The following is a 7,051-nucleotide window of genomic DNA, read 5'->3' on the forward strand; positions in this document are numbered from 1 at the left end:
TGCATTACTACTCTGTTGAGAACAAAGAACTCTTGGAGGCTATGGGTATATTTATTTATTTGTTCATTTTACATTGGTTTAACGGGAAAGTTCTACTGGACACAGGTCCATTTTCAGCGGAAGCCCTGGGAGAAAAGCTCCAGATTAAATGCATACAACAGTCAGTAAGAAATTAACAACATAGAATCAGTAAATATCAAGTTATGACATATATCAGTCAGGAAGAATTGCACAAATCATAATAGCATGCAGTACATAGTAAACCAATATACATTCTTAAGAATAATATTGATGGGACTATTATAGAAATCATACTTAGAAGAGGAATCACTCATATCATTACTTTAAATGGGCTACATAATATGCTACACTCATTGTGGTAGTGCGAGATGTAGGTCGTCAGGTTGTTACTAATTAAAAATGGGGTGAAGGAGCCTAAAAGAGTACTGAGCACTATGAAGCTGAAAAATAGAAAATTTAATTTTTAGCAAATGTATTGACTAGAAGGGCAAGATAAAGTAGAGATCCGTGGATCAATGCAAGAAAACAGAAGGGTTAGTTCTGTAGATAATGCAGGATTGTGTAGAGGCCTATCAGATTAAGCTGGAGAATAGATTGTTAAATAATTGTTTACCCTGGGAAAGCACAGGAGCATAGCCAGTTGTTCATATAGTGTGTTTTGAGGAGCTTTTTAAATTGTGTAGTAGTGCGAATGGAAGTCAGGTGGCTAGGTAAGGATTTCCAAGCCTTAGAAATAGAGTAGCTGAAGAGAGATTTCCCAGCGTCATTATTGTGTTTGATGACATCTAGGAGGTTTTGGGTACTAGGTGTTAAGGTTCTTGTTGTAGAATAAGGTAGAATTATATTATTGAGCACTGGAGTTTTATCAGGGTAGTAGTATAATTTGTGTGCCAGTGCCAGTGCCAGTTGACTGAGTTGCCGTAGCTGAGGCAGCTAAAACTAGTTTAGCTGTTTAAGAGAAACACAGTGATGGGTCTTATATGAGGTCTCTGTAAACCTATTAATCTTGTTGTAACAAGATTCTAATTTGTTTACGTCAGCTTTGCGAAGGTTAGTTAGTATTGGGGTTGCGTAGAGGAGGGTGGACAACAGATGTGTCCTAGCTATAGTGGCTTTAGTGTGTTTAGTGTTAAATTGCTTGTTCCAGTAGAGAAGTCCTAGTTTTTTGTGAACTGTCGTGATAGTCTAGGCTATATGAATGTCAAATCTTAGGTTGTTGTCTATTTCTACACATAACAGTGTAGTGTGGGTGGTTGGAGTGATCATGGTTTTGTTATTGGACAGGATGCTAAAGTTATCACTTGGGGGGATCTACATGGGCTGAAAAGAAGTAGTTTTATTTTATTTGGGTTGAGAATAAGCTGCAAATTAGTGAACCAGGTCTCAACTAATGAAAAGCAATTTTGGGTTAGAGAGTGTAGGTCATCTAATCTGTAGGCTGCACATATGAGGGTGGTGTTATCTGCATATTGTACTACTGAGGCATTGGGTATGGAGGATGAGAGTTGATTTGAAATAGAGCGAAGAGTAATGGGCCAAGGATGAAGCCTTGAAGAACCCCTTAGGATACTGGTAAGAGAGGACAGTTGGTTCTGCCATTTTACTGCTTGCTGCAGTTGTGGTAGGTATCTTTTAAACCATGAGATAGTGGAGGTGCTGATGTTTAGGATGGATAATGCATTAAGGGGCGTATTGTGTTGACCATATCAAAAGCTTTAGATAGAGCTACAAATATGGTAGAAACTAGTTGTCCCTTGTTTCCGTAGTGGTTAACTGTGTTGGAAAAGGACATCAGTGTTGCGGTGGTGCTATGAAAGGGTCTAAAGCCATGCTGATATTTAGATGGAAGATTGTTTTTTAGAAGGTAGTCCATTAGTTGAATGTGAACAACTCTTTGTAGTATTTTTAATAAAGGTGATAATATAGCAATTGGTTGGTAGTTACTGAGTTCTAAGGAGTTAACTCCTTTGCGTAGTGGTATTATATGAGAGGTTTTCCATATAGTAGGTACTTTGCACTCTGATATAGATCTATTAATGAGAATAGCAACAGGATAGGCTTTGGCCTCTGCAGCTAGCTGAAGGAATTCTGCTGGTAAATTAGCAGCAGCCAGGGTGGTTGGTTTAAGTTTATGGAGGAGTTTTAAGATGGATTTGATTGACACTGGTTGCAAGCTGAAGTGGGAGATATTCCCCGGGATTCATGAAGCTTGGCGCAAGCAGCATGTAGATGGTGCAGTAGCACCAAATGCATATTAATGAAGGCATGCTGCTGCCACAGCCACGTGCATAGGAAATGAGCGTGAGTGCATAGGGCGTGTTGAAGTGCGCACGGAGGCGTGGAAATGTCAGCTGTCGATATGCAACCTAAAATGCTTGAATATAACAATTTGCCTGCAATAGTAATCACACCTGTCAGTGTCTGTGGATACTGAAACGTATGCAAAGCATGCAAGACAGTTCTTGCGAACACAGAATTAAGAAGCAAACACAAATGCACGGTAGGGAATATCGAGTCTCCATTACTCGAACAAATGACATTGAAAACCTTGTGCCCGTATTCTAACGCAGTGTAGATAGTTATACCAAGTGGAAGTGAAATGCATCATGTTAGCGCACCGCCAATAGCTATGTCCAGCCCAATGGTCAGGGTTACCAGCTGTCCCACATTGTGAAGGATAGTACACAGCTGAGCAGATGTATCCATACCAAAACTATGATAAATGTAAATATATAGCGACCGTATGACAGAATTATATCCCACATCGCATGTAATAGTCACATACAATAGGTATGTCCGTATGTAAAATACCACATGTGACAAGAAATAGAATAAGCAAGAAAATGAAATGGAAGGAGCATATAAACTGCCACAACAATAAGCTAACATGTAGGCAGAAAGGAAAAGTATTATCCGCAGTGTTGACCGTGGGTATGTATTGCCTGATAAAATCAGATTTGTGTCTGGAATATATCCCATCCTGGACATATGAAAAGGTGGCACCCTACCAATGGTCAGAGCAGTCGTCCAAAATCCGCCCATATGCGGTCCAAGCCATACTTGTCAGGATGTGTCACAGTTGAACGGGTATTACCCGGGTGTACCAACCATGTCATGAAAGTTAAGTATGGGTGTGTACCTAAGTGCGTGATGTACAGCATGTGGAAGGTGAAACATGCCAGGGTAGTCCACACAACCATACAGGTACCTGACACATGTAGTGTATGCAATGTGTTCCCTTGACCTTGTCATGGGCCATCAACCGAAGAAGTGATGGATGGAGTGTCAGGAATGTGTGTGTGGGGGGATGGGTAATGGCATAATCCACAAAGGCGAGACTGTGTTGGATGCAGAATAAGTGAACTGGAGGTGTATGACGGAGCAGCGGGTGAATCAGAAAGAAACACAAAGAACAAGTATACACACCTGCAATACAACCTGACAGGCCATACTGTAGAACACAATCACACAAACATATGAATATTAAAATGTGCGATACACATGTACAGAAACGTCACCGGCACATACCCACACAATGGTCTGGATGGAACTGACCCATCCAAATGCAACACACCTGGATGCATAATTGAATACCCATCATTCCCTCCACAGCACACAACCTGCCCCCATACCTGAATGTCCACCAAATCCATACTCGGCCTACTAGCTTGGCGCAGCCATATCTACACATAGTTACCACTACTCATATGTACTAGGTAGTGTCACCCTAGGCAGTGTCAGGATTGCAAACTATGTATCCCTTGCATGTAAAACCCTAACACATTTTTGTAAAGCCAAAAGAATGGATGGTATTGGTCTTGTTCAATTTTTGGATATTCCTCATGGGATAAGTAACATGTGTAAACTTCAGACTGGGTATCACAACATGATGTCCAGTCCTGTAGACATCCAGACACAAGTTGAATGTGCAGTAGTGGTGCATGAGACTGTTCAACCCTAGACGGTCATGCAGAACCTACTACCTAGGATCAAACACCTGCCTGTGACGCACGTCTCCCCACATGAATAATCGAGAGAATATATTGTACACATTCACATAGTGGCACTTGGAAATAGGATGATTAAGGCACTGGCATAAACAGGGTACCTCCTGACCCACTGTGTGAGGGACAGTCACTGTTTGGGTAGGTGTGTCCTGACCAAGAATGATACACTGGCAAATGTCCTGTGATTGTAGGAAATAACTATGTATTATACTTCATGTAACAGTTGCCTAAAGCAGTCATGTCTGGATATAAAATATGTAATTTGTACAAGAAACAGAATAAGCAACTAAAGTGCTAAAGGAATAGGCTCTCAGCTAGGAAAATATTGAATGTTCTAAACCCTGTACTGACCGTGGGTATGTGTTGTCCTAAACAATCTGTTGTCTCCAGAATATATCCCATCATATACATATGAAAATGTGGCAACCCTACCAATTCGCACAATAACTGGCCAGGCTCTTAATCACTCACAAAGCCAGTGACCTTTGGAGGAAAGGTGTTGAATGAGAATAATTAATGACAAGAATTAAGAGTAATAGATGCTTTTAACTGCAGAAAATAAGTAGTAATACATATGTCTCTGAATCTGTCTACACGTTCCAAGTTAATAGTACTAATATTGCAGAAGTGTCCGTGATTGTCCCTGATTTGTCATTGCCTTGTCCCTGTCACTGTTGAAATTAGTCCCCGAGTATCACAGATGTCCCTACACATATGTACACCAACCAACTGTCACATTTGTTAACAGGACTATTGCATACCTGTAGTAAATTCATAAGTGATGTCCAGAATAATATTCATCATATATATGAATGAATTAAATAGTCAAATGTGAAGGGAAACACCAGTGGAAACACCCCCTACCCTGTATCATGCAATGGAACCAACCCCATCCTATATTATGTACTGCCGACCTATTAATGTGGTCAGAGGTGCCCAAACCCCTGCATCTGTAAACACAGGTAGAATGTTAAAATTGGGACCAATTCTGTCCATATGCTATGTCTGACATTTGAACAGATACAGACCAGCTCCAGTCACCAATTGGACAAGCCTAAACCCAGACCAGCACATGAACACCCTGAATTAAACACACGTATGTGCCAGGTCTATAACCGTTGTAGTTCTGAATATCCTTGGAGTGAGTAAACATGCAGCACGGGTCCAGAGCAGTAGGGAATAGGGAATGTCGCAAGTGTAGTACTGCGGTTTTCCCAGCAGGAGAATGGATGCCTGCTGTGTAAGTGAAGCAGTGAGGCATATGTTAGGGTAGCTATGAACCATGGGTATACATATAAATGAGGCAGAACACCAATAGTGTAGTGGTTAGAGCATCTGCCTAACGTAAAAGCATTCCCGGTTCAAGTATGACTATAGCACATAATTTATTGTGTAATTAATGCCTCTGTGCTGTAAAGCCAACATTTAAACATGTAAAGGTGAATGCGTGTTTTGTATGGGTCCATTAACCGGATTCCATCAATCAAAGTGGTATTGTCATAAGGAATAAGGCACATGTCAGCACAAAGAAGTGGCAGTAAACATATGTAACTCACAATAAGGAGATGCAAGTATGCCTGTGCGGGTGTAAGCAGCTTTTAGCATAGCAAATGTATGTTGTTTTGTACAGATGTAACTTGTATATATATATATATATATATATATATATATATATATATAATGTGTGTAGATAAATATCCACAGACATAAAAGAAATATGCAATTTTATATATATATATATATATATATATATATATATATATATATATAGATATATATAGATATATATATATATATATATATATATATATATATATATATATATATATATATATATATATATATATATATATATATATATATATATATATATATATATATATATATATATGTATCTATATACACCACATACATATGTGTGTATAGAATGAACGTCGAAAGACGAAAGCATACATAAGGGTTGTGAAGGGAATCTAGAGCAACTAAGGTATTATAAAGTGCTGACAGCGTATGTCAGATAAAGCTGCACAAGAGTGAGTAGAGCACTGCTATTCACACCAGAGGCAGGGTTATACCAGTGGCCATAATATCGCTGAAGTCCTACATCAACATTATACACAGACGGAATCTAGTTCATGTTGTGACCACCTGCACTTGTAACCCGCAAATTGTTTGTAATTCATAACACCAGGAAAGGCACGTATGTGCAATCATAAATGGAGGGAGACCCTGTGAATACACAAGGTGGTACAAAATGTGTGTAGGGCCCCAACGTTCTGTAGAGGGCAATGTGTAAAGGTGTGTCATGACTGCAATATCAGGTGGATAATGGCTGTTATATGTGGAAACTCAACACGGGTGGGCTGGAGAAACTATGGCTATGTGATTGTGGACACAGGAGTGCTAGGGTTGGTTGCGCTGGTTGCAATGGAGTGGCCCATGGAGGTCAGCTAGTACATAGGTGCAATTCCCAGCTAGAGCGTCTTCTGCGTGGAGACATGCGTGAATGGGCGTATCATCATTGGAGGTTGTGCATCAGGGCTGGCAGCCCGGAACGTAAAACCTATCTGCCAACCATTAGTGGACCGGAGTTTTGCTGTGGTGACCCCAAACCGGGAAAAGCCGAAAGACACAACTACATGCAGACATCAATATGTTGACGTACATTCTCTGTAACACAAGCACTCCATTTATTAACATAAATAATATGAATGTGCACAGAAGGAAATACAGTAGCAGGAATAATAGGCTGTGCAGACGAGAAATAGGTCACATGACACTGTATCACATTACACTTATCAGCGGTACTCCAGACATGAAAAACATGCGACATCTGTCCGCTGTATAACGTGCTGTATACTGATTACAAGTGAACCGGAGTGAAGTGTCGATGTCATAATGACTAAGGCAATAGTATGCTGTTGAAGCAGAGATAAAACCCAATACACATGTGTAAGTGGGTATGTCCGGGAAATGTATTGGTTAACGGACACAAAGATGTATATATAAATACAAAAATAAAA

This window comes from Protopterus annectens, chromosome 4.part1 (assembly GCF_019279795.1).
Source record: "Protopterus annectens isolate FY-2018-M chromosome 4.part1, PAN1.0, whole genome shotgun sequence".
Classification (NCBI taxonomy): Eukaryota; Metazoa; Chordata; order Ceratodontiformes; family Protopteridae; genus Protopterus; species Protopterus annectens.